The sequence below is a fragment of the Anarrhichthys ocellatus genome, unplaced genomic scaffold, assembly GCF_004355925.1.
Source record: "Anarrhichthys ocellatus isolate YVR2014 unplaced genomic scaffold, GSC_Weel_1.0 scaffold26, whole genome shotgun sequence".
In the NCBI taxonomy this organism is placed as follows: Eukaryota; Metazoa; Chordata; class Actinopteri; order Perciformes; family Anarhichadidae; genus Anarrhichthys; species Anarrhichthys ocellatus.
In genome coordinates, this window is record NW_022280056.1 from 3,094,728 (window position 1) to 3,104,404 (window position 9,677).

A 9,677-nucleotide genomic window follows, 5' to 3' on the forward strand; every position below is an offset into this window, starting at 1 on the left:
CACACACACACACACACACACACACACACACACACACACACACAGGTCCTTCTCTAGATCGGCTACACATACATTTAATTTCCCAGTCACATTACTTTTGAGTGCGGCTCATGCATTAGTGCAATCCTGCACACTGATAAGAGTTCTGTTGGGGGAAACATTCTTCGTACGTGGACATGTTTCCTCATTCTCAAATAGCAACTCTGTAGCACCGTGTTTTAAAACCTGCTCCGACACTAGTCGAACATTTCTCATCCTCGTGGACACGTTTAATTTTGAGGGGTCGCTGCCTTTTGGCTGTATACACTGTATACTATAAACATACAGTGGATTATTATGCATTATGTTTAAACTCAAATTAATCCTTGTTGGGGCAGCCCATTACAAATCTGTTCTAAGGGCCGAGATAAACAGAAACAAAGAGATCTGGTTAGGGAAGATCCTGTTGGGAAAAAATTCCTAAACACTCCCAATTCCTCTGGGCTTGTCCGAGCACGATGACATCAGCGCTAGAGTCACACGTCTATCTAAAATATGCAAAAATAACTCATTAATCAACAGCTACACAGCAAGCGGTCTGCATCTTCTTCAGCTGACTGGACGACACAAGAAGGTGTTTAAAAAATAAAAAAAAAAAAAAAAAAAAAGAAGCCGACATTTACATGAATGCATCTCTTACAAAACAGCATGCAGTGCATGAGATTGCATGTGCAGTGTGAGTGAGGGAGCAGATAAGCACACTCAACTCTGGGAGGAGATTGGAGGGGCGGCCACCACGTATATCACACTCAAACCCAGGGGCAGTGTGTGCGAAAAGCACAAGCTTTTGGTATTTGCGAATGACTCATTGGCTGGTTTGTCCATTATTCAGTCTGTCCACCCACACCCAGCGTTGGTAGTGGTGGCCACCAGTCATGCGTTTGTGTACTCCAGTTGCTGGTGCTCGAGTACAGCAATGAGTGGACTTTAATGAGTTACTGGGAGTTGAGCGTGCGTTGTTTTATACCGTGCCAGACAATAAAAAAAGGCCATCACAAGGTCCAAAACACAATAATATTTAATTTATTATCATATAGGTCAAAGACAGGTTGGAAAACCTCACATTTCAGAAGCTGGAGCCAGATAATTTGAGCATTTTTGCTCAAACACATTTCATATTCTCATTCAAAAGATAATCCAACTGGTGCATGCTAAAGAGCTGCTGACGACTCCAGCATTGAGACTCCAGCTCTGGTGACACACTGTTCAGTGTCAGTATACACACTGTTCCGTATACACACTCGAGTCTTTCAGAGGTACAATGATCACACTCTTTGTTACTGTACACGCATTATCTGGGGATAGGAGCTTCTATGGCGATAAATGTCTGTGTCAGCTCACAGTTTGGTACAACAGAGACGACTTAAACTCTCAACTACTTCTGTTTGTACCGGGACAGACAAATATAACAATAAAAGTAAGGAGGGCGAGACTATAAACACAGCAGGACCACAGCGGAGAGAAGTGAAAACAAAACCAAAAAGACAAGCAACTGAAACACAAAAGACACACTCAAGGTCAGAGATAGACGCCATCAGACTTCCTGCCCACACTAGCCATGACAGTAGTTTCAGCTGCAACAGTAGCTCGTACAAACAGCACTCAATGGAAACTGCAACGGCAATTCAAATGGAAACAACGCGGCGACGTCACAGAGCAAAGTACACTGCACTACAGGAGACAGACAGACAGACAGACAGACCACGCAAGGACGGAAAGAAATGTTGGAAAAATAAATATTTTGAAACTCGTGAAGACTTCATAGCTGAAAGGGACAAGTAGTTCTGGGTGTTCAGTATGCTTTGCACTCATTTCTATCACGTATTGCCAGAATCGTGTCTTAACTGCAGCGCTGAAGCTTGTGAAACTATTTTTACTACCTAGAGTACAATTCTGCAGGTATTGCAGTATTAATCACATCCTTCGCTTACTGTGCAGAATTGCATTTGGCGTTCATAAAAGGAGGCTTATTGAACACTGTGAGAACTGGACTGTTCAGGCGACACATCGTTCATTTCTAGATAAATAGTTCCGTGTAAGGTGAACGGAAGCCGGGCGACCTAGAAGCAGCGGATGTCGATAAATCACAAAGACTCACAGAGGACAACAACACTTTCAAAGGCAAATCAATACCAACAGTTAGACCAAGCGCTGCAATTTATCTTTTATCCACAACTACCCCACAGCTCCAGGAAGACATTACTCTCACCTTTTGACCAGTCCTGTGTCTTCTTATCCTCCGTCCTCGTCACAATCTCCGTCTCTCTCTCTCTTCCATCCACTGTTCTTCCCTCTATGGGTTTATTCCCTGTGAACAAACAGGAGGAAATACCATTACTGTCCTCGTCATCGCTGATGCCCTTTGGGTTTTATGTGACACGATTAAAGTGCGTCGATAACTTCAAAGATGTCAGAGTGGGCTCTGGGAATTTGTCAAGATTTTCTGACATTTTATAGATCAAACCATAACTGATTTAATTGAAAAACATTTAACAAACTAATCTATAATAAAAAAAATGGTCTATGGTACTGTGCTTTGAGCATGTTGTGCTTTCTTCATAACTTACCACTTATACTGAAAAGTAATAGTCGTAGTATTACACCAGTGTATATTGCCTGATAACATGAAACCAGATGATAACATCTGACCTCAAAATACCAAAAAACTGTGTACTTAAACCACAACTTTTGACTGATACTACTCTTCCTAGTTGTAGTCTAACTGTGTCCTCTCCCTCGGCGAGTGTCGAGTTTAGCCGCACTGGTCGCAGTGGGTTTGCCATTTAGCCTACAAGAGAAAGCTGCAGGCTACTGTCTAATCCCATAATGGGATTACAACACAGCACTTACTTCAGCTATAAACAGACAGACGTACAGAGATGCTCAAACAAGTCAGACAGAAACCACGGCTGCACCATTAAACGTGTAATCATTTCAATGGTGCATTTAATGGTTTAGTTTGATAATTGCACAGAAGCTCACAGGAATAGGGGAATGAACAAAACTGCATTTCAAATGCAATGTTTGATATGTTGGCAACATTTACGGCATTAAAGAACTAAGATACTTAAAAACAGTAGCAATTCAGTAGCTAAGACTGGTTTTCTCAATCAATCTATCTATATATCTATATATCTATATACACACACACATACACACACACACACACACATCTTACAAACAGCGTTAAGCTGCTGTGAGCAGCAATGATTGGAGCGGATGTTACAGCATCTTTATTACATGGACGTTTAAGAAGTATATGTGGAACTATGGTTGCAGTTTGCCTGATCTGTTATAATCAAACTGAATACACAGTTGCACCATTTTTTTTTCTGCCACCTTCAGTCACCCTCCTCTTCCTCCTCTCTACCCCCCCCCCCCAGAACCAAGTGCTTCAGCAGATGGTTCAGGGTTCAACAAGCGTGGTGGGGGCCCTCCTGGAGAGCACATATACACACACACACACACACACACACACACACACACACACACAGCATCTGTTTATGAATGGACTGACAATTGCCCATCCCCCGACAGCTACAGCTGACAGGGGGGGGGGCACCATGAGTCACTGAAAGTAAAAGGGATGAAGAAGAACAAGGCCTTGGGAACAGGGGGAGGGAAGTGAGACTTACAATTGCATGTTTTATGGGGTTTTTTTTCTCCTCTACTAGTCACAGGTGGGACTGAAACAGGACCAGTGACCCCCACATATCCTCCATTTAAACAGTAACAATTACCAACAGCAGAGTTATACAGCTAACTATAAAGACTCTTCCTCCTGTCAGCACCTTCCATAGCCGCCTAAATAGAAGCACACGATAACAACGTGCAGTAATACAAGCTAAACCTGCTAAAGTCCATCTTGCATCATCGAGGTCACCTGACAGGTGATGAGTATAGGTGATCTTATATCATCGACTAAACACTTTAAAACTGCCGTTATAGTGTTGAAAATGGCAGCCATTTTCACCTTTACATACAAATCACCAACTGATGAAAAGGAATTGCTTTCCCAACAATATCTCGTCTCCAAATATGGTCTTTGTTGAGTTTAAAGTGGATAAAACAACAGTGTGGACAGCTGATTCCACTATTAATTACATACTTTGTAGAGCTGAGAAGGATAAAGAGCAGCAGACAGATAAAAGATGAAGAAAATAGATTTAAAAAGGTCACTAGAGACGTTATGTACGTCTCTCTGTAGCACAATAGATTAGAGTCCAATTAGTACAGTAGATACACATTTCATTTGGCCATTAAAACACGTGCAAGATAGTTTTTAACACGTCGGGTCATGACTTAGTCCTGGTAAACAAAGTGAATCTCTGTCTGCTACATTCTCATCTTGTGGGATTCACAGTGGAGCTCAGATTTCTCTGCCACCCACTCGTCGCTTTTTTCCTGTGTGAACCCTTTTCTGCTGGCTGTCAAATAAAGCTGAAAGACTTTAAAAATAATCAAACTATATTTGGGTTTCTGAGAAGGTAGAGATCAGAAATCGGAGGTTTTAGACTACTGCATACGGAGACCCTGTGGGAGTGTGTGGTTGTTGTTTTTCACTCCCAGAAGTGAGTCATGCAGTGAAGCCAGCAAGGCTTTTCAAATTTACAGGAGACGGAGTATTGATTGCATCTGCAGCCTTGTGGATGTAGCCACACGAGACATCCACCCAAACATAAACCGGCAAGACACGAGCATCCACAAAAACACTCGCAAGAGTTCGTCTGTCCCGGGAGAAGAAAAGCCAGAGGGTAGTCGCGTGGCTAATTTGCATGTACAACACCAGAGTATTTGCATCAATTTGCATTAGCATGTTCTCACAGAGGCTTAACACCGGAGGCTCGGTTCAGGGAAGCCATCGCTCAATTAGTGAATGACAAAGAGTGTCTCCCCATCACACACAGCCCGACGGGGAAGGCTGAAAACCACAGTTCAATGTTGCTGATAGCAAAGGAGGGAGGGGCAAGTTGTGATTCAAAGTATTTTCTACCTCAAGAATGTCTTATTGACGAGTTACAGTTTACTTTGTCGTTATTGTCTACAGTTAAATATATCTAACTATAAGTGGGCCGTTAACAACTGAGGACATACGTGGTTATAAGCAGCTGTGAAATTGAAGTCAATGGTTTGTTTGTAAGCTTCACTAATTTGATTCAAATCTCGAAGCCAAAGACATTGTTGTCCATCTACGCTGCTCAACAACTTCCTTTAACTATAATTGTCTTTGTGTTGATTGTATCCCGTCTGAGCCCACAAGGGTCAAAAGCACCAAATGCTCCATTTCAGCTCCTCGCTCGTCTTTCCAGTCTCACGTCCATCTGCAGGTGGGGCTTTACTGCTCGGAGGGGCAACGGTCAACTACCCGATCCCCAATTAACACCGTAGGAATTCATAGCACTGCTGTATTAAATTCCAAACACGATGCTCTCATCTATGACAGCACGGAGACATTTTTATGCAAGTGCACATCGCTACGGCTTCCACATAAACCAGCTGTGAAAACTCAAGATATTTTTAGACAAGGATGAAAACCTGTTTGGCAACCAAAAGTGAAAGTGAAGCCGGCCAGCCAGTATATTGCTGTACAAAAATCAACGGAAATATCACTAGTCACAACTAATGCCATTGTTTTTTATTATTGTGTTATGACTATGAATGCCACAGGCCCACGAGCAATAAACTGCACAACGACACGGCTTCAGAGGACAACACTTGATCAGCTTTTGCCCCGAAGGATGAAATCACCACTGGTGCCACAAATGCTATAAATTGATCCCACTTCATGATGCCGCGGTTTGCCTTTTATAGAAACATCCATCAAATGATATTTGTAAACTTTAGGACAGGACGACTTCTTTCAACACGAAAGAAAAATCACTTTCAAAAGCTATGAACTGAAACCAAAGCGACACTGTACTGTTGGCAGTTTCTATCTGGGCGTATTAAACAACAAATTGCTGCCATTTCAGAATTTATTTCTTAAATTGGGAGAAACATAATTTAGGCTCATATAAAAGGATTAGATTAAGTTGATTGTGTGTCGTGTTTATTTTCTTAAATTCCCACAAGACAAATCGTTAGTGTGAGAAAGCAATGAAACTGCAAATGAAACATGTAATGTGGAGAAAATTATTAGATTACCATAGTAATTAGTGTTTCTATACACAGAAGGGTATTAATATAGTTTCCCTTGCTTCAGCAGCAGCACACCCACATACACACAGATGGAAAATGTGTCCCAAGGCTGAGAAGATGTCAAACACCGTCAACTGGATTTACTAACTAATTCTAAACTAACCAGCATATTGAAATACCCCACAAAGCCATTCACTAAATATTATTTTCACATTAAATACATAAGACATAACAGAAACTGGACTAAATCTGCATTAAAAACAAGGCAGTTGACATGTTTTATGTCTCTCGTTTAAAAAAAACATCCTCAAAAACTGACAGAGTTGACGCTCGGACTCTCTTGTACAAACAATCAAAATCCATTTCAGGAAATCGAGCATGACAACAAGATTCATAAACAGATTGAGGATCTAGAAAACAGACTATAAGCGCTGCCCTTAGAGCCGGTTAATGAACCAGTCGTGGTCCACGGCGCTATTGTGCGTCTGCAACTGTATGGACACAATGAGCTGCACAAACACCTCTCCACACACAAAACACCAGCACTCTGGCTTCTCATTTAACAGTTTTTTTAAAACAGCAAAGCTTACTCAGCACAATGCGGCCTAGACCAACCCAGACCCTCCAATTCAATTCAAACGGAACTGCATGTGCTTGCATAAGCAGCAGCAGCAGCAGCCCATCCCCAGCAACCCCCCCCCCCACCACACACACACAAACACCCCTTTAGTAGCCCACCCCCCACACACACAGGTCATGCCATCATCTAAAGAGAAGTGGCCAGAACGTGACATAACTTGGAACGCATGCTCTTAAAATGAGTGCACGTGTATGTGAATATTTTTAAGGTGGCACACTCACCTGTTTCGATGCTTCAGCTTCTTTGGTGGCAACAGCTTTCAATTCCAAATCTCTGAAAGACAAGGAAGAGATATGACGGTTAATCTCAGAGTTATAAAAGACCAGATTAACCTAAACAAACCTCAATGAACAAATAAAAAGCTACCCTTCATGTGACTGTTACAGTTTTATTGATTTACGGTGATAAACAACAACACATAAAACACGTGAGCGCGTTACACAGACGCTAAACCTGAAATGGTAAACAGGACTTCATTACAGTGTCTCAAATTAATTATTGACTGTGCACGGGTCAAAAGGCATGCACCTCACCCACTAAATCTATGCAAGGCCAAGCCTACACTGACAAACAATAGGACTCATCAGCAATTCCTTCAATGAAAAGTATTTTAACTGGCTAGTCGATGTGGAAATGCAGGTTGAACTACATAACAGGTAATTTGCACGGATCAGAGTCCCCCAAATTCAGGCTCCACAAGGTGAATATAAACAGTGTGTGTGTGTGTCTGAAAATTATAGATAACGACACGGAGTGTGAGTGTGTAGGTCAGAGTTACAGCTCGGGTCCTGATCGGCCATTATCTCAGCTGTCGCCTGATTTACAGCTTAACCAACATGGCTTCTTCTCTCGGAGCCTGGTGTTTTTTCCAGCAGCAGCCAGAGACCCAACATGCCTTAACATGGCATCTGATTGCAATTAAAATTATTATGTGATCTGCCCTCGTTTTGCAGCAGCGTCGTCGGGTCTATGTAAACAGTGAATACGACTGTAAAAACCAGCAGAGCGGAGGTCTAGTGTTACGTTAACCAGCCTCTCTATCTGACCGCCGACAGAGTGTTAAAATACAACTATGCACCGAGATATACAACTATAAAGCTTCACAATTTCATCATGAAAGTTCCTTCCGTCACATATTGTTTAAGGACATTTGAACAGATGCGTGCCCCCTTTGCATGTCACCAAACAGCCGGGAAATCAGTCGCACTAACCGCAGAGCGGACCTGCGTCGTCAAATTAGCATTAGCTGCTAATGCTAATGTTACGAAGCAGCTAGTTAACTTATCCAATCTAGCGATGACGGCCTTTTAACAAATGCAGATATACATTATAACCACCCACAATGGTAGTTTACTGATTACAAAATACATTGAAGTAATTATATTTAACGAAATACATACATTTATCTTTTTTACAGATATATACGCACAACCGGTGAGCAGAGGTTAACCGATGCTCGTACTAGTTAGCGTTAGCATAAAGGTTTAACTGCCAACAAATCCCTCGAATGACCAGACATCTGCAGACAAACACTATCCGTCGATGCGTTTAACATTTACGTTTCCAAACCACAATGCAACCGAGCCAACAGCTAGCCGAACAGGAAGCTAGCTAGCTTAGCTCAGTCATTGCTAACTAAACAACAGCTAAACTTATCTAACGCTACACCAGTCCCCGGGTCTCTCCCTCCCTGCGCACATTAGCTCACCACAAAGAAATTATTCCTCTGGTCAAGAAAACGTCGTAAAGCAACCTCACCTCATTGAAGTATAAAGTGCAACCGAGTGGATTGAAAAGCCGGTTGTAAGGCTACAAGAATTTCAACGCGTTTTGCAGCATCTACGAGGGGAGGCATTCGTCCTGCATGATCGCCATTTTCTTAACTCGCTGCTGGCTAACCTTCTTCTCTCGCTTGAGCTCAGCTTTCCCCTGCTCTCTTTCTCTCTCTCTCTCTCTCTCTCTCTGCGTTCACTACAGCTCTGACTGTTTCTGCAAGGGGGGAGGAGAGAGGAGACAGTGGAGGAAACACGTTCACCACTTCCTCTGACTGAGAAAAAACACAGCCCTAAAGGTAGACAAATGTTTTAGAGAGAAGAGCAAAAAGTATGTTTAAGCAAAGCAGGTTCCCCATTATTTATATATGTATATGAGGGCTACAGATAAGCACATAATGTTCTACACCAGGGTCAAAAAAATGTACCCCTCACCACCCTTTTATATTATGGCTGGAAACCAAGAATACCCTTTTTAATGTAGACCAACCATAAAGTGTTTAATTCGATAATTGTAACTTAGACAACTAAATGTGTTTCATGCTTTACAATTTTTAAAAATAATAACAGTAAAACACAGGTTAAATTTACTGTCCAGTAAACCAACTTTTAAATACAAAAACATGTCAAAGTTTTAAAAATACATGTCAGAAGAGTGGTATTAAGTTAAGTTGGTATATTGTCTGTATTCAGATTGAAGAATGCTTCGTACAAATGGCCAGCTGTCGGTCAGCATTATGTAATGTGTGTATTCTAGGTTGATGACTGTTTTGAATTTTATTTGCACTCTGTGATTTGTCCCGTCCAGCAGACAACTCTATTAATTATTCAGTAAAAAGTCTCACTGAGTCCTTGTAGAAACATTAGCTGATGATATAACCAATGGCCTAAAATACACGGTAAAGTTACATGTTTTAAATTCATATTTCATGGTTTCTACAGAGTTTTACCATTATTTATTTTAATATCCTTAATTAAAAGTTTCAGAATAAGAGGATTGTTGAGTGCAGTTATTTAATCTTGTTTTGTTTCTGCTCCTCTTAACAGATTTAATTATCATCCAAAAACATCCAAGCATTCCTTTACGA

At 41.5% G+C, this 9,677-nt stretch overlaps 1 protein-coding gene across 5 annotated transcripts in view; it reads right to left on the reverse strand.

Moving 5' to 3' along the window:
• The window catches only part of LOC116391448 (trinucleotide repeat-containing gene 6A protein), a 28,054-nt gene extending 19,257 nt beyond the window's left edge, over positions 1–8,797 (reverse strand). For 4 of the 5 annotated variants that reach the window (XM_031862058.1, XM_031862054.1, XM_031862055.1 and 1 more), the window contains exons 1-3: positions 8,576–8,797; positions 7,039–7,090; positions 2,249–2,347 (exon numbers count right to left, since the gene is read on the reverse strand). The gene's annotated coding sequence lies outside the window, so the exon portion shown is untranslated. The remainder of the gene's footprint in view (positions 1–2,248; positions 2,348–7,038; positions 7,091–8,575) is intronic. The other variant, XM_031862057.1, reaches the window with a different exon arrangement.
• Between the last annotated feature and the right edge of the window lie 880 nt (positions 8,798–9,677).